Source organism: Furipterus horrens, unplaced genomic scaffold (genome assembly GCF_987537825.1).
Source record: "Furipterus horrens unplaced genomic scaffold, mFurHor1.1.pri manual_scaffold_6, whole genome shotgun sequence".
NCBI classification, from domain to species: domain Eukaryota; kingdom Metazoa; phylum Chordata; class Mammalia; order Chiroptera; family Furipteridae; genus Furipterus; species Furipterus horrens.
This window is the reverse complement of record NW_028327176.1, coordinates 95,415,925-95,434,792: the sequence shown is the minus strand read 5'-3', so window position 1 is coordinate 95,434,792 and position 18,868 is coordinate 95,415,925. Positions and strand designations below refer to the sequence as shown.

General features: G+C 47.0%; 1 protein-coding gene across 1 annotated transcript in view; it reads left to right on the top strand.

Annotated features, from left to right (window-relative positions):
* The first annotated feature begins 909 nt into the window (after positions 1 to 909).
* The window catches only part of CCND3 (cyclin D3), a 92,419-nt gene continuing 74,460 nt past the window's right edge, over positions 910 to 18,868 (top strand). Inside the window, exon 1 of the mRNA XM_090282402.1 lies at positions 910 to 1,118. The gene's annotated coding sequence lies outside the window, so the exon portion shown is untranslated. The remainder of the gene's footprint in view (positions 1,119 to 18,868) is intronic.

Genomic DNA, 18,868 nt, shown 5'->3' with positions numbered 1-18,868 from the left:
GACTGCGCTCCAGTGAGACTCGAAATTGGCTCGGAAAATGTACCCTCTGTTTCACACCTCTTTCAACCTGAAATCATTTCTCATAAAGAGCACACCCCCTGGAACGCCCCAAACTTGACTCTTAGCAACACCTGGCTGGGTCCCGCCCAATGCCAGTGACTCACTGTCTGTCCCAGTGGCCTGAGAATATTTATTGTTACCTCTTCAGATGATTCTCCTGAGCGGGAAATTTTGGGAAATCTTATCTTGTGTTGTGACTCTACAGCTCATGAACGGGCCACCTGCAACTAGAACCTAACCCAGTCAAGGTCTTCTATTGCACCCTGCTGCCCTCAATCTGCAAATATTTGCGGGGCCAGTTAGAAGGCGCCGACCACGGGAGGTTCTATCCCTTGCTTGCTTCATTCCCAGGGCCTGCGGTGCCTATGGGTTTTCTGTTCACTTGCTCGCCCCGCGCCTTACTCTTCTCCTTTTGCAGATCCCTGGCAGGACTCGGACTATGGGATTGAATTCTAACACTCGCTAGCGGTGGGACTATCAGCATATATGACCTAACCTCACAGTCCCTCAGTTTCCTCTTTTGTGAAATTGGGGTGGGATTGATAAGGGGGGGAAAAAAAGCTAATACGAAGGGTCAATCACAGTGCTAGACGTACATTAAGAGGTCGAGAAACATCGCCTACTGTTGTTTATTCCCTGGGTAGCGCGTGGATGAGTGGCGAATGCCCTGAAGGCAGTAGTCTGGAGAGCGGCGCCGCACCTGCCCGAACACGCGGGGGTGGACCTCCACCCCCTCACCTAGGGCACGGGGACGACGTCTGCAGACTGAGCGGAGCATTCAGTCCCCTTTGTGTCCCCCGCCCCCTCTTCCCCACTTCCTGCCCAGCTTTAAACTCGCGATCCCCGGCTCAGCGAGGACTTTGTAAACACGCCGCGCCTGGGGAGGTGGAGACTGATTCTGTTTGGGCTCCTAGGAGAGTGGTGCACGCCCCTCCCCGCGGCTGGAGGTTGCGACCCCCAACACCCCGCACCCCACCTCCGCAAGACAGAAGCCAGAGGCTGCGGCAGAGAGTGTCTGCGGCGACAATACAGCTCCGGGGGGCTCACCCATCTAGGAGGTAGGCTTGAAGGCTAGAGAAGCCAAGATAAGGGGCGGTGGGGGGGGGCGCAGTACCCCCCCCCCTTGCGAGGGCCTCCAAGGGTCGGGGTTGGGAGGTGGGTGGTTGAGGAGGTCACCGCGCTCTCATCACCTGGTTGTCCCCCAGAGCTCGACTCACTTTCTGAGTGAGCTATTCTTCATATATAAAGGGCAAAGAAACCCCACCAAAGTCCTGAGTGCCCTCCATGTCTACAGAGCCCCCTTCCAGCCTGGTGTGTGGAAGCCCAGTGGGCTGCTGTTCTGCATGCATCAGAGATGGAGGTAGGAGGCGAGTAGGAGGGCAGAACCAGGGTGGGCTGCGAGCCTTCGGTTCTCCTGCCAGCCAGGGCCGAGGGAGGAAGCCAGAGGACAGGACTGGAAGGAGGACCTCCTCAGTGTTCGTCGTCCCTCTGGTGTCTGATGGGTACACAAGTGATGGCCTTAGTCTCTTCTGTGTCAACAAGAGGAATAACTGGAGAAATTGGTTGCTCTACTAAGGGAGTTTTAATGGGTTCATTTCCAAACATTGATTGAGCACCTACTATGTGTCTCAGATTGTAGTGGATCCTGAGGGTGCAGTGATGTTATTCACCTACAGCCAGTGTGGGTCATGAACAACAGAGATAAGGCATTAAGTTGGGGTGGCTGGGAAGGCTTCTGAGAAAAGAGGACATTTGAGTTGGGTTCTGAATGATGAATAGTCACCAGACGGAGAAGTTATGGGAAGTCTTTTGGGGCACTTATTCATTCTGCAAAGTTGTATTGAACCCTAACTGTATTAGGCATTAGAAAACAATGGGAACCCAGATTTAACCCCCTATTTAGGCATGAAGAAGAGGTGATGATGAGCAGGATGAATTCAGAGAAAGCACTGGTCTCCAAAAACCCAGAAATTCTCAGCTAGGTACAGCTAGGAGTGCTCACCTGGGTATAATGTGACAGTCAACACAATCTTGGGGCACTCCTCACCCTTGGACTCTAGGACTATTTCCTTTAACAAATCCTAGCTCTGTGTCCCTGACCGCAACTCTCTTTAGGACCAGGCGTGGGTGGAGAGAACCAGCTCTCTCATTACATTTCTGCAGATCCTTCTGTTCTTTCACTTCCCAGCTCTTCTGGGAGGTAACTGATGCAACAATTTATGAATTCATTCAAAAACTGTCTGCCGTGGCCATACTCTGTCTGTATGGACTAGATGTTGGGGGCATAATGGTAAATACGTCAGAGCTCCTACCCCTCCCCCTGGAATTTCAAATCAAAAGCATCTCTGAGAATTACAGGTAGATCCCAGTCTATGCTCAGTCCTTGAGACCATGACCTCAATGTTCCCAAACACCTTCTTTCCTGTTACCTTCCCTCAAGGGTTCAGAATACTAGCTCATGCTTAGATAGCTCTGTCCGGTACTCTTCTAAATGTTTTAGGTGTAATGTTTTATTTAAGCTCCTGAGGGAAGCACCAGGAGTATCTCTATTTTATAAATGAGGAAACTCAGACAAAGAGGAGAGAATTTTCCCATAGAGGACACCAGAAATAAATGGCAGAACTGAGTTTTAAACCCAGGTCACTTGAGCTCTGGCTGATGTGGCTCAGTGGGTTGAGTACTGGCCTATGAATTGAAAGGTCACCGGTTTGATTCCCAGTCAGGGCGCATGCCTGGGTTGTGGGCCAGGTTCCTGGTTGGGGGCATGTGAGAGGCAACTGATCCATGTTTCTCTTATGAATCAATGTTTCTTTCCCTCTCTTTCTCCCTCCCTTCCCCTCTCTAATAAATAAATAAAATCTTAAAAAATAAAAAAATAAATAAACCCAGGTCTCTTGACTTGGAAGGCCCTGGTTTTGACTACTAGGCAAACCTACCTCTTTGCCTGACCACACAGAATATGTACTTGAGCCAGGGGCTTAGTTTCCAAAAGGGACTCCATGGTCCTGTATCTTGGGTGATACAGAGAAGAGTAATCTGTTAGCTGAGTGCGTGTGCTAATACTATTTACAGGGAGCCCCAGCAGGTCTGGAGTAGGGTTGGTAGGGTTGAGGCAACTACACAGAGCTGGTATCCTGTTTTACTGGCCCTGTGTGTGTGTGTGTGTTTCCTTAGCCTCACTTATCAAGAGGAACAGACCAAGGGTTGATGCAAAAAAGAACATAGCATTGATGTGGTGTGCCAGTATCTGGGAGATAGGAAACCAAGACATCTCTTTTATTGGGACTCCTTAAGACTAGCAGAGACCACCACCTTGACTGCTGTGACTCAGTTGGTTGGAGTGTCCGTCCTATACTCCAACAAGGTTGGGGGTTCAATTCCTGGTCAGGGCACATACCTAGGTTGCAGGTGTGAGCCCCAGTTGGGGCACATATTGGAGGCAACTGATAAATGCTTCTCTCTCACATCGATGTTTCTCTCTCTCCCTTACTTTCTCTGTAATATTAATAAACATTTTTTTTAATTAAAAAAAGGAATAGCAGAGACCCTCATATTCTAGATTCCAGGAGAAACAGTCCTCTTGGTAGCTGAGTAAGGAAGACGGTCAAGGAGTGAAGTAGTGAAGCAATCATAAGATGCTTACCTCTCCCCACAGCTACTCATCCCAAAGCTGCATCTGTGGAGCTGACTCCATACCTCCAAGCAGGCTGGGACAATGCCCATTATAGAAACCAGGCCACAGGGCAGAGGTTCCATGGATTCCAGCCATTTTAGCATTACCTTTCTGAAACTCTAGGTTTCTCACAGAGCTCTCTGCACAGATCTGGGGAAGCCCTGAGGCTGTCTTCTCTGCCTGCAGTCAATCCACCCTGCCATCTGTCTTTCTTTGAGAGAAGGGTGTGTGTTGGAGGGATGGATGTTGATGCTGGGACTCCAAGTTAGAGGGTGGCCACACCAAGGTACCAGGTATGCAGGATGTGAACATTCAGAACTATGTGGGCCTCCAGGCTGCTCCTCAGCCACACCACCCCTCCCCCCTCATGGTAGCTGGGTAGGTGGGTGCAGTGGAACCTTCCAGTGCCCCAGCCTCCTGCCCCAGGCACACTTCTGGTGGGGTAGAGAGAACAGGTTGTACTCTTGAGAAACCACAAGAGGAAGTATAGGGAGGGCTGGGGAGGGGAAAGTTCTGGGGCCCCTGCCAAGTTTCCCTTTCAGTGCCCAGCGGGTAGGTGTGTTTATTTTGGTGTGTTTCTCTTGCCCTCAAGGACATTTAACTTTTAAACCCTCTGAGATTTAAAGAGCTGTTGAGGCCTGGCACATTACAACAGGAGGGTGTGGCCAGAGACACTTCTGGAAATGGTTTTGGAAAAAAGTATACCTGTTTTTTTTAATTTCACCTGGGATTCATGCTGGTTTGGAAAGGCCAGCTAACTCCAGAAAGTCTCCTTTTTGCCTTCTCTCTGACCTTTCACCTTGCCCTTCCCAAAGCACTCCTGGCAGCCGCGTATGTTCCTCGGAGGAATGTGGTTATACCTAATGGGCACAGAGGAGCTGAGTGATGTTGCCAGAAGCCATCCTAAATGTTTTCCTTGCCTTACCTCATTTATATTCACCACAGCTTCAGGTAGTAAATACCCCTATCCCCAAGTTACAGATGGGAAACAGGTTCTGAAAGGCTAAGAAACCTGCCTGAGGGTCACACAGCTAGTAAATGGCAGAGGTCAGATTTGAACACTGGTCTGACTTCAAAGCCTGTACTTTTTTTTTTTTAATGTGTTTTATTGATTATGCTGTTACAGTTGTCCCAATTTCTTTTCCCTCTGCTCCCCTCCACCCAGTGATCCCCCACCTCCAGTTGTCCCACCATAGTCCATTCCCATTGGTTGTGCATGTAGTTCTTCTCAACATCTTCCTGTCTACTCCACTCCCTCCTACTATGCTTCTTAATTCCTGCATCATCTCCCTTCCTTTCCCCCATTCCCCCTCCTCGCTGACCTCCCCCCAGTATGTTCCCCATACCTATAATTCTTTTCCCACTCTCATTGCCTACTTAGTTTGCCTTTGTTTCGATTCCCTAGCTTCTGTTGTTGGTTGTCGTGATACAGTTTTCATTTTAATGTTCATAGTTTTGATGCTCCTTCTCCTAAAGAAGTCCCTTTAACATCTCATATAACAGTGGTTTGGATCTGATGAGCCCCTTCAGTTTTACTTTGTCCTGGAAGCACTTTCTCTGCCCTTCTATTCTGAATGACAGCTTCGCTGGATAGAGTAATCGTGGTTGTAAGTTTTTGCTTTTCATTACTTTGAATATTTCTTGCCAGTTCCTTCTTGACTGCAGAGTCTCCTTTGAGAAATCAGCTGATATTCTAATTGGGACTCCTTTGTACGTAATTCTCTTCTCTCTTGCTGCTTTTAAGATTCTCTCTTTATCCTTAATTTTTGACATTTTGATTATAATGTGTGTTGGTGTGGTTCTCCCTGGGTCCAGTTTATTTGGAACTCTCTGTGTTTCCTGGACCTGTAAGTCTATTTCCTTTCCCAAGATAGGTAAGTTCTGCTTCATTATTTTTTCACATAATTTTTCAATTTTTAGTTCTTCTTCTTCACCTTCTGGCAACCCTGTAATTTGAATGCTGGCCCTCTTATAGCTGTCCCATAGGTTTCTGAGCCTCTCCTCATTTTCCTCACATTTTGTTTCCTATTTCTGCACTGGTTGACTGTTCCTTCCCTATGTTCCAATTTGTTGATTTGATCCCTGGTTTTCTTTCCCTCACCATTAGTTTCGTTATGTGTTTTCGTTCATTTCAGCAGGACGATCCGTCATTCCTTCCCCATCTTGATTAAGATCCACTGTCAGTTCTGTAAGCTCTCTTATAACTATAGCTCTGAACTGAGCCTCAGAAAGATTATCTATCTGCTGATCTGATAAATCATGTATTTGCTGTCTGGTCAGCTGCGTGATTGGATCTCTATCGTGATCCCTGCCATCCTGACAGTTTTGTTTTTTTTAACCTTTGCTTCCTGGGCAGGGCTGTCACACCTCCTACGCTATTGGGAGCAGAGCCCTGTGCACTTGTCACTACTGGGTGACCCTACTCACCAACCACACTGTGGCGCTTTGTGTGGAGGCGGGGGTCCAAGATGGATTCCTGCCATTCACTCTGCTGAGAACCGGGAGCCTCCTCCTCCGTCCCCACGCCCTCTAGGCCTCGAAGTCCGAGGCAATGGGTGTCCGCCTTCCCCAGCATTGGAATCGCGAGCTGATGGGTCTGGTCTGCGGCCAGGGGTGCTCCCCAGGCACTTCTTGCCTCCCCTTAATACGAGCATCTATGCATACTGCTGTCCCACCACCATCGCCACAGCTGCCGCTGCCAGCACAGCTTGACCTCTCTGCCCCAGCTTCGCCCCTCCTACCCGTCCCGACGAGCACCACTTGTTTATAACTTCATACGTTGGACTTCCATGTAGCTTTATTTTCTGGAACTTCTGGTTGTTTCTGGTTTTGCAGTAGTTGTATTCCTTCTTAGTTGTGGAGGGAGATGGAGCGTGTCAGTCTAGGCCTCTGTCTTGGCCGGAAGTTGTACTCTTGATGTCTAAATTAACTCCCAAATAGAGCATCAACTTCCCCAGCATATCTGACCCTGAGTGATAGGGAGGTTGGAACCCAAAGATGTATTAAAAATGAGGGCCAAGTCCCCAGCTGGGAGTGTGCAAGAGGCATCCAATAGATGTTTCTCTCACACATCGATGTTTCTCTCCCACTCTTTCTCCCTCCCTTCCCCTCTCTGAAAATAAATATTTTTTAAAAAATTGAAAATAAAAATAATGTTGCTAGTGTGGGGAGGGGATGGCTTGGGTACAGAATTGGAAGGGATTCCTGGGAAGTTAGTATATTAAAAAAGAACAACCAAGCCCTGGCTGCTGTGGCTCAGTGGATCGAGCGTTGGCCTGCGAGCCAAGTATCACTGGTTCGATTCCCAGTCAGGGCACATGACTAGGTTGCACGTCAGGTCCCCAGTTGGGGGCGCGAGTAAGACGCAACCACACAGTGATGTTTCTCTACCTCTCTTTCTCCTTTCCCCTCTCTCTAAAAAAAAAAAAAAAAAAATTAAATAAATAAATTAATTAATTAAAACAAAACAAAACAAAAAAACAACGAACAACCAGGGCCAAGATGGAGGAATAGACAGACACGCTGCGTCTCCCTCCACAACTAGGAAGTAATACAACTACCTCAAAACTAGAAACAACCAAAATTTGGAACTATTGTAACAATATAATCAATAAAATATACTTAAAAAAAAAAAAAAAACTAGAAACATCCAGAAGTTCCAGAAAATTAAACTGCATGGATGTCCAGCAAACAAAGATATAAAGAAGAAATCCTCATCCAGACAGGTAGGAGGGGCGGAGCCGGGGCAGAGAGGATGCAGTGTGCTGGCAGCAGCAGCGGTGGCAGCGGCAGGCCAGCAGAAAGCGCAGTCACACATTTTAAAAAGTTGGGAGGGATGCCTGGGTAGCGTTTCCAGCTCCGACTGTGCAGACCAGTGGGAGTTAGGGCAGAGGCAAAAACTGCCGGTCTTTCAGCAGAGTCCACTTGTTTAAAGGGCCCCTATGGTCTTAGAACGTCCACAGACCCACCCACTCTGGGAATGACGGCCAGGGCAACAGCTAGAGAGGCGCTAGTCCCTTATGGAAGTGGGAGAGATGCCTGGAAAAGGTGAGTACTGGGCAGGCAGCATTGTTCCCTCTCGGACCCCTCCCCCACATACAGCGCCACAATGTGGTGAAACAGGTCGCCCTATACTGACGAATCCCTAAGGATCCGCCCCTTGCAATGTAAAAGGAGCGACAGGGCTACCTGGGATGCAGAGGCAAACAAACACAGGAGCCTGTAAGAATTAGGAGGCAGAGAAGTATGGCCCAAAAGGGGAAATGGATTAAGGTTCCAGTGGGAGAACTAAGCGACAAGGAGATAGCCAACCTAACAGATGCAGAATTCAAAACACTGGTGATAAAGATGCTACAGGCTTGACAGGTATGCCTGAGTATGGCAAACGTATAAGACAAGAAGTGAAGGCTATGCTAAATGAAATGAAGGAAAATCCACACAAAACCAATGATGAAGGGAAGGAAACTGGGTTTCAAATCAATGATTTGGAACATAAGGAAGAAAAAAGACAGTCAACCAGTGCAGAATGAGGAAGCAAGAATTGAAAAAAATGAGGAAACCTTCCAAAATTTTGTGAAGGAGATGGACATACGGTCCGGGAAGCACGGAGGGTCCCGGGTAAGCTGGACCCAGAGGGGACCACACTAGGACGCATCATGACTGAGATGCCAAAGGTGAAAGATAAAGACAGAGTCCTGGGGGCAGCAAGAGAGAGGCGGAGAGTTGCCTACAGGGGGTTGCCTGTAGGACTATCAGATGATTTCTCAGAGGACACTTTGCAGGCAGGAAGGGACTGGCAAGCAGTATTCAATGTGATGAAAGGCAATCTGCCACCAGGACTACCTTATCCAGCAAGGCTATCATTTGGAATGGAAGGCCAGATGGATGAAGTGCTTCCCAGACAAGGTAAGGCTAAAGGAGTTCATCATCACCAAGCCATTATTATATGAAATGTCAAAGGGACTTAAGAAAAAGAAGATCAAAACTATGAACACTATAATGACTACAAACTCACAGCTATCAACAACTGAATCTAAAAAATAAAAACAAAATACAACTAAGCAAACCAGAATAGGAACAGAATCATAGGTATGGGGATCATTTGGAGGGTTATCAGCTGGGAGGGGGAAGGGGAAGAAATGGGGAAATGGTGCAGGGATTAAGAAGCATAATCGGTTGGTACAAAATAGACAGGGGGATGTTAAGAATAATATAGGAAAGGGTGAAGCCAAAGAACTTATATGCACAACCCAGGGACATGAACTAAGAGGGGGTGGGATTGCTGGAGGGAAGGGGGGTACTGGGCAGAGGGGAGCAAAGGGAAAAAAATTGGAACTACTGTCACATAATTGATGAAATATACTTTAAAAAAAGTAAAAAAATAAAAAATAAATAACCAGCCCTGGCTGGCGTGGCTCAATGGGTTGAGCGCCAGCCTGCAAACCAAAGGGTGGCTGGTTCGATTCCCCAGTCAGAGCACATGCCCGAGTTGTGGGCCAGGTCCCTGGTTGGGGGCATGCAAGAGGCAACCACACCACACATTGATGTTTCTCTCCCTCTCTTTCTCCCTCCATTCCCCTCTCTCTAAAAATAAGTAAACAAGATCTTTTTAAAAAAGAAAGAACAACCAAGTGAAAAGAGAAGATGCGGTGCGTGACAGGTTGAGGTCAGACTCTGGAAGGCTGAACCAAATGGGAAGAAGGTTTAGGAGGGATGTTTTAGCTGTGTTCAAATACTTGAAATGTTGCCTTTGGAAGTCCCTGGGCAGTGGGGACTAGTGGAGGCAGATTCCTAAACAGTTTAAGAACTTCCTAACGAACAATTGCCTGATTCCTTTCTGAAGAAGTCAGTTCCTCGTCTAAGGGGGTCTAGAGCACACGCATTGGAAGGGGCTTCCGCGGTGGAGAAGACACTAAAGCCCCTTCCACCTCTAAACCTCCCGTGTGACTATTTTTACCTGCTTCCCGCATCTTGTCCTCTTTCCCTCCTGCACGCTCCCTGGCCGTTGGTGGTCCCCATCCGTCCACCAGGTGGGGCTGTTGCCTAGTGTGTCGCTCCAGAGGCGCTGGATTGGGTGAAGAGCGCCACCTGGTCCTTCAGCCGCCGTCTGGCTGTGTGAGGCCTCTCCCCCACCCCATCCCCAGCTATCTACATACCAGGGCCCAGAGAGCTGCTTTTGACGCAGCACAGCCGCGATAACATGCCTCTTAGGTCTCCTCCGGGCTCAGGCTGGACTGGGCAGGCCTCTGCCCCCCGGAGCAGGCTCCCTTTCCCAGGTCAGGGTTCCCTCCCTCCCACACTTTCTCTTTCCCTTCCCTGACCTTCCTTTGCCCTTGAAATTAAAAACCCACGTGTGCGGCGCAGTGGGCAAGGCCAGCGGCCCTCATGGGCAGGGCAGGGCAGAGTACCTAATGTGACATGACACCCATGTCGCCTCCTTTAAGGGGCCTCCAAAGCCACATCTCTCTGAAACTATTTGCCCTCGGTGGCCTGACCAGTTCTCCCACCCTGGCAGAAATTCTTCCCAGACAGCCACTCCTGGGGTGGGGGGGAGGAGGGAGAGGAGAGGGGTTGCCTTGTTTGTTGACTCAGATCTGCTTGCTGCCACCTCAGACCCTGAGGGACACAGCAGACAGGTCCCAGTGTGAGTGGGGACAGAGAGGACAGTTACAAGCTCTGTGGCCAGAGGACACCATGGAGGGCCGGCCGAGAGAAAGAGGCCATAACTAGAAGTGTTTCAAGCACTTAGTAACTCAGGTACTCTCCCTGACAACCTCGTGAGGCAGGACACCCATTTTCTGGTGAGCAAGCCAAGGCACCGAGGGTTAAGCAGCTTGCTTGCATTCAGACAGCCGGGAGTCTGACTCAGCCGTGTGGCTGTAAAGTTTGTGCACATAACCGCTAATCCGTGCTTTTGCTCGTGAAGTGGTTGAGAGAGGCTGTGCTCAGCAGAGAATCCCCCCTGGTGTGAGTCCTAGCTTGGCTCCTTCTCTGAGTTCCTCATCTGTAAAGTGGGCGTAATACAACCCCAGCCTCACTGAGTCATTGCAAGGATTAACAATAGCTAATTCTTATTATTGTCATTTTTTATTTTTCAACCACAGTTGGCATGCAATATTATATTAGTTGCTGGTGTACACCACAGATTGGACATTTATATAACTTACGAATAAGTTAGACTTATCACCCTGATAAGTCTAGTATCCATTTGACACGATATATAGTTAGAATATTATTGACTGTATTCCCGGTGCTGTACATCCCCATGATTTTTTAAAATCTGGCAGTTTGTAAATCTTAATCCCTTCCCCCTTTTAAACCATCCCACAGCCCCCTTCCATCTGGCAACCATCAGCTTGTTTCTGTTTTGTGTTTTTGTTTTTTAAATTCCACATATAAGTGAAATCATACAGTATTTGTGTTTCTCTGTTTGACTTATTTCACTTAGCGTAATACCCTCTAGGTCCATCCATGTTGTTGCAGATGGTGAGATTGCATTCTTTTTGATGGCTGAGTGATATTCCAACAATGGCTAATGTTCATTGCACACATACGTCACGGCAAGTGTGAGCTTTTTGTGTCCTCACAACAGGTCTATAAGGGAAGCACTATTATTATACCTGTACAGACAAGGAAACTGAGGTTCAGAATGGTTACACAGAGTAAGGGACCGAGGCTTCAGATGCCACACTCTGCACAAGGCTCATGAGATAACTCACAAAGCCCTGCCAAGTGCCAAGCAGGTCATAGGCACTTATAAGTGATAGCTTCTGTCATCATTATATCATTCGTCCTAATCACCTCCCAGACTGAGCTCCTTGGGGTGAACATGGGGGCTACCAAAAAACAGAGATGGCTCTGTTTTCTTTCCGCACCATCCCACCTCTGACCCCACTTCACCCCTTTTTCTAAAATAAAAACCAGCCCACAAGTTCTGGCCTGTGGTCAGACAATTGGACAGAATACTTGACATTGGGGCTGTCCCAGAAACTCCCAGTTCTGGCCCCAGCGTTGTCTGCTCCAGCTTACCCTCCCTCCAGTTCTCTGTTCCCTTCCCTCCAGGCCCATCCTCTGCCCCTCCCCAGGGCCCCAATTTCTGGGAAAGGAAGCTGAAGCAGGGCCTCAGAGAAGCCTTTGCGCTCCAACTTGGGAGTGTTGGAGGCTGTGGAGGAGGAGAGAATGGGGTACAGAGGACTCCCAAGCTGCCTGTCCCCGTGGAGGCCTCTCTGTTTTTCACAGATCTCTGCCTAAGCTCCAGCTTGTTAAACTGACTTTCCTGGGTGCTCTGGCCAGAATCAGCTCTGAGTTAAGACCCAGGGGAGGGTTTACTTTTCTCTCTGGCAAGTAGATATCTTGAGCTGTCTTTGGATTATGAAGGGGAGGAGTGCTATTCCCTCCCAACACTAGGCCCCTGAGAGTCAAGGCTGAGTTTTCCTTTCCTTCCAGCTCCCTTCCTTTCTCTCTAAGCAGTATCTGTTACAGAACCACAAACTTGGAGGCTATTCAGATGTGGAATCTATTTTCATCACAGTGGGAGAGGATCTTGGGGTTACAGATTCTCAGATATACTGGGTGGCTGGGCATAGGCCAGATTCTCCCAGGCCCTGTCCTTCTTCCTTCCAGTCAGCTGGTGCCTGCTGGTCCTCAGGGCAGCCTCCATCTATTCCTGGAATTGGCTTAAGTTTTATTCTCAGGTCTCTTGTTCTCCAAGGAAACGGAGTCCAGCCCCTTGAGTTCCAACCACTAGTTGTGAGCTTGGTGCCTCCTGGGTGGTCCTCAGAAAGTCTTGCTTCTCCCTCTCCTGCCCTGCCTTCCCTCTGACACAGTTTCTGGGAGTCGTTTTTGGTGTTCCTTTTAGGAATTGACTTTGTGGATTTCCCCAAATCCTCCTTTCTTCCTGGGCCCCTGGCAGCAAAGATGTTGGGCATAATAATAGCACATCTTTGCACAATTCTTCCCTGTGCCAGGGACTGTTGTAAGTGCCTGTATATACTATATGCCACTTGTACCGGAATTTATAATAAATATATTTATTAACCCATTTCTCATTTAGTCCTCATCAGAATCCTAAGAGGTTTCCTTATTTTACAGATGAAGAAATGAGGCCCAAAGTTTAAGGAACTTGTCCCCGATCAAACAGCTGGTCAGTAGCGAGAGCCTGGTGGCTGAAGGAACTCTGACCTGACTTTTCATGCATATTGTGTGTGTGTGTGTGTGTGTGTGTGTGTGTGTGTGCCCACCCACCAGGGGAAGTGTGAGAAGACAAGTTCCCTGTTGAGACTTTGTCCTGAACATGTCAGGATGGATGGTGCAGGCTGGTAGGCCCCTGAGCTGCCTCTTTGTGTGACCGTGTATTTGTGTATGACATGCACGTCTGTGCGGAGGAGAGATGGTGTGCACCGAGTCCTCCGGGCAAGCCCAGAGCCTCCCCTGGCCCTCAGTGCTCCTGGCCCGAGTGTCAGGGTTGTTCTCTAAGCCAAGCAAGATGGAAGGGAAGGAGCAAGGCTGGCCCAGCCCTGCCCCAGCTGGCAGGTCAGGTGTCGCACAGGACCCAAGAAGCAGGAGTGGGTGGTGGCGCTGTGAACTTTGCTAGGTGGGGCTGGGGCCTTAACCTATCTGGGGAGCCCTGGATGAATCAGCCTGACCACAGCCGCCCCAACTGCGGTGATGGTAAAAACAAGCTCTTCTTCCAGCAACCACTCCAACGCTCATTTTCCTTTCCTTTCTCTCCCCCAGACTCAGGCTTTGGCAGGGTGTGGTACCTGGGTAGTGGCTAAGGGGCACACCTCTGGAGTTGGTGGCTAAGCTGTGTTCTAATACTGGAACTGCAACCTTGACCTTCAAGATACTCTACCCAGAAATGGGCAATAGCCCTGGCCCAGGGTGGACGCCACATACTCTGTCTAGGGGATAGGACTGCATAGGTCTGGAACTCCTGGGCACCCACCTGGCATTTCCCTCCAACAATATCTATAGGTTTCATAGGATCATCCAATCTTTTTTTATAGTAGAGCTATATTATTATATGCAGTGTTGGGTTCAAAGTATGTGTAAAAACAAAACACATCAAAGTTACTAATAGTCTCCTTAAGCTGCTCATAAAACACAGTCTGCACAGTTGTGCATTTGCTGCCATCTCTAAGCATGTCCAGCATAGCCAGATTCTGTTGGAACAGATGGTGAAGTCTTTGGTGGAACGTTATGCTGAGCTTGGGGTAAGGGAGCACGTTATATGAACAACACATAGGTTTCTGTAGTTGGTTGGTGTCTTCTCCAGTAGATGTCATTGAATTTGTGAGAGTTAAATGTGCACATTTAGGAATTCAGTGTGCACTCTCTTATGGGCTCTTATGGGTTCCCTGAGCCACAATTAAGGCTTGAGTGACAGTGCTGTGGGAATCTGGAGGGAAGAGCAGTTGCTTTTGGATGGATTAAGCAGGAATTTCTTCTCAGAGGTGCCATTTGAGAAAATAAAAGAAGCGTAGACTTGATGAGAAATTCAACTTTAAATGGTAGCTGCTTTTGTACGTTTTTACTTTTCTGAATATCTGAGTTGTTTCTTTTTTTAATCAAAGTTAGCCCTATTATAGAAATAATCACTTTTTATTCTTATTTCTATGATAATTATTAGGCTGACTTATTCTTTATTAGTATTGATTCTAAAATAATTAGTGGCTTTTACTATAATCATTATTATTTCTGTAACAATAATTGTTCTTCATATGTCCACATATTATTTTTATAATGGTTTAAAAACTGTTGGTTGAAGCATCATCCTATACACAAAAAGGTTCCATTCCCAGTGAGGGCACATACCTCGGTTGCAGGTTTGGTCCCCAGTCAGGGCATGTATGGGAGGCAACCAATCAATGTTTCTCTCTTTCTCCCCCCCCCCCCCCCCTCTTTCTCTCTTTCTCTTCCTCCCTCTCTAGAGTCAATTAAAAAAACATATTCTTGAATGAGGCAAATACATACATACATACATACAAACTGCAGCAACACACTGGGCCAGGAAGGTAAGACATGAGTAAAGGTGAAAATGGAGTGGGCTGGTGTGTTTCAGAGACTCTTTGTTTAAACTGATGTGTTCAATCTAAGGCAATAGCCATCAAACTTTCTGGTCTCAGAAATACTTTACATCCTTAAAAATTATTGAGGATCCTGAAGAGCTTTTGCTTTTAAGGTTGTAGCTGTTGCATTTAATTTCTATTAAATATTTTAAATGAGTTTTAAAAATGTTTGTTAATTCCTTTAAAGTAACAATAAGAAACTCATTTCATGTTAACATAGCATAATATTTTTCATAAGATAATAACTCTGTTCCAAAGCAAAAATAAGATTAGCGAGAGGTGTGGCTTTGTTTTACATTTTTGCAAATCTCTCTAATGCTTGGCTTAATAGAAGACAGCTGGATTATCAGATCTGCTACTGCTACAATCTGTCGCCGTGTGTTGTTTCGGTTGATGTATATGTAGACAGATATGTATTTGCAAAGGAAAAACCTTGCTGACTGTTCTAAAGGATACCTGGCCTAGTGGGACATAGAGCTGGAAAGAAATTTTGGGGCGATGGTGAAGAAGCTTAATCAACAGTATTGGATCGGGAGTTGGGACTTTATTTAGTAGGTAATGGGGAGCCATTGAAGGCTTTTGAGAAAGGAAGCAACATGATCAGAACGGTTTTAAGATGATTTCTAGGGCATTAGCAGAAAAAATAGAATTGGCTAGAGACTCTCCACAAACTATAAAAAGGATTGAAACTTGGGTGACCGTGGTAGCAATGAAAATGAAGGGTGATTTGGCAAAATGTTTTGAAGGTAGAAGCAACAGAACTTAGTAATTATTTGGTAGGAAGGCATGAAGAATCATCTGCTCTGTGAAATTGCTCTTCCCTCCCTCTGTTAGGCACCATGCATTCTTCTAAGATGAAGTATGTGGCCATATGCTGTAGTTGGCTGCTTGCATGACTTCTCTCCTACTAGGCGACAGTAGATGCTCAGTAAATGAATGAATGAGTGACAGTAATCAAGAATTATGACCCCAGAACATTTCAACCTGGATAACTGGTAGAATATGGGTGCCATTAACAGAAGTTTAAAGACCAGGAGGAAAAGATGTCTGTTATCATTAAGTAAGGGGTAGGAGGAGATGTCAAGCTATGAATGAGAAGAAAATAGGAGCTGGACCTTGAAATATACTGTTCATTTGGCAAGGAATTCCATTTTTTTAGGCAGTATTTCTCTGGGGAGAAATATGAAGAACATCTAGGAGAAAGCAGAGATGATCTCCTCTTTATTCCCAAGTAACTCAAGTTCAATTAGGGCTATGTTTTTCAAACCTAGGAATGTTTTTATTTTAACCCATTTATATACACACAAACACACATGTATATAAAAGAAACAAGTTTCACTAAACAGTGCGTCCCTTACTCCATATGATATACTTCTGATATTTTCTTTGTTATTATTTCTTTTTTTTTTTTTTTTAATATTGGTCATGATGAGTTTCATGACTCAGTAAAGTGTCCTGACTTGCAATTTGAAAAACACTAAATTGGAAAGGTATCAATTAGAATTCTCAAGCAACAGAAATGAGTATCTGATATGAGGCAAAGGGAATTTATTGGAATAAGGCTGGGAACTTACAGTCTCAGTAGAAAGGATGCAAAACCAGATTTGGAAATGGGCAGAAACTGACAATGTACCTGAGGGCTGGAAAGAGAGACCTGTAGGGAGCTGAGGAGATGGCAACCGCTGACCTGTCACCTCTGCCTGCCAGGAATGGCAGGAATGGATGGGCCGGGCTGTCCAGTTTCCATAGCGCAGGTCAGACAGGCTGGCTCCTGAGTGTGCACTACAGTAGAGGGAATCCCTGACAGGGAGTAACAGTGTGATTGGAAAGGGAATTGGGTGCTCAGCAGTGAGAGAATAGCCTACAAAAGGTAGGGGCCATGACTTAGGCACACAGAAAGCTGTCTGATGGTGAGGGCTGTCCTTACTCTACAGTGGATCTAAATGGCCATGTCCTTGCCCCACTGGTGGCCTGGTCATATGGTCAGTTCTCCCTTTAGAAAGCAGTTTCTTGATAGGGACCAAAATCAAATGCTTCTAAACCTCCTGGCCCTTTGCCTTGGTAATTCTACTTTCCAGGCTCAATCCTAACCTAAATTATTCTGAATGTAGAAAAAACTTTGTCTGATGGTTTTCACCAGAGTATTATGTACAGTGACGACAATTTGGAACAACTGAAATGCCTCATGATAGAGTGTGGTCAAGCAAAGTACAGTGTAGTTGACCCTTGAATAGCATGGGGGCTTGGGGCTCCAACCCCTCACACAGTCAAAACCCCACGTGTAACTCTTGAGTCCTCCAGACCTAAACGACTAAAAGCCTACTGTTGACCAGAAGCCTGGCCAATAACATAAACAGTCAGTTGACACATATTTTGTATGTCATACATATTATACACTGTATTTTTACAATAAACTAAGCTGGAGAAAAGAAAATGTTATTAAGAAAACCATTAGGAAGAAAAAATACATTTACAGTATTTATTGAGAAATATCTGCATGTAAATGGACCCATGTTATTCAAGGGTTAATTGTATATTAAATAAAATGTTATCCATTAAAAATGCAAACTGAAAAAATATGCAGTATCACAAAAATTACCTATATAGTAATGTTAAAGAAAAAAATCAGAATACAAAATTATACATACAATGCATATACAACTGTGTATTCCACACACACACACACGTGCGCGCGCACACAAATGGAAGAAATTATACCAAACATCTGTAGTGGTGGTTGTTTTGGGGGCAGTGAAACTATGGGTGAATTTTTTCTACTTTTTTCCCCTTTTTCTAGAAGTTCTGGTTTTGTAATAAAATGAAAAATGCAAAACAAGCCATGAGTTGTGTTTCCCTAAGTATATAGAAAATCCGTCTTATCCTTTTCATAGCATCTCATTGGAGACAAGTAGGTGCTGAGTGAACAGTGTGACCACCTTGAGAAGAGAGCCTGGTGTGGCCTGGGAGATGACAGCTGCCTCTGCCCCAAGTTCCCTAGGAAACCAGCACTACCTGCTGGCCCTTTAAGTCCTGTGGCAGCAATAAAACTGAAATATGCAGGCAACTCTGGGGCGACCAGCTCAGGTTGTCATGGCAGTTAGGGGTGGGCCTTGATGTTAGATGACTCACTTTCAAAACCTAGTTACCTCTGGATGGGCACAGAGAGGGTCCCAAGTGTGAAGCAGGCATTGCTTTTGGGGGCTTGATTTCTGCTTGTCCCTTTTAGCAGTCTGGAGCAGTGGGGAACTAAGGTGGTGAGAACAGGAAGCAGGACTGTATCCAGTATCTGCCTTCCCCAGCTCAGCAACAGAGAAGGAGGTGGAGTCTGGATTGAGCCCCAAGATAAGGAATATGCAGCAGCTGACAGGGGAGATCAAAAGAAACAGCTGCGCCCCCAGGAGAATGAACTCCACATTCCTTTTTCTGATCCCACCCGCATTCCCACTTCTTCCAAGTGCCTTCCCCCACCCCTCCCCACCCCCATACATGCACATTCAGCATCCCCATCAGCTAGAAGGGCCTCCCCACAGCCTTGGCTTAGCTCCGTTAGAACCTTCCCACACCCACCCCTGTCCCTTAACCAGAGGCTCTGGGGCCGCTCTCCAGCTGTCTGGAAGGGAATGAGTACTCAGGACAGGTGGCCGGAGGCGGATGGAGAGGGGCCTCACCAGGGCCGGGCTCCACCTGCCAGACTGGGCCACCCTCAGACGCACACGTGAGTTATTCCAAAAAGGCCCAGGCACTGAAGAAGGCTGGGCTGTGGTGGCGTCTGGGAAGCTGAGGCAGGACCTGGGGCAGTGCGGGGTGGGTGGGCAGTAGGGGCTGCGTGGTCCTGATGGCCAGGTCTGCAGATATCTCCTCAGCCCTCACTGTGGGGGGGTCCTCGGGGAACTTGCAGTCCAGGAGGGGAGATAGAAGGCAGGTACAAGGTATGCTTCCCATGGCGGCTTCTGACAGCTTATGGAAGTCATTCCTCCTCATAGTGCCTAGGGGTGCCCCCCAGCTCTAAGGATCCAGTCCCCTGCCAGGCTCCATGTCTCCCGAGGGTTCAAGTCACTGCTCAGAA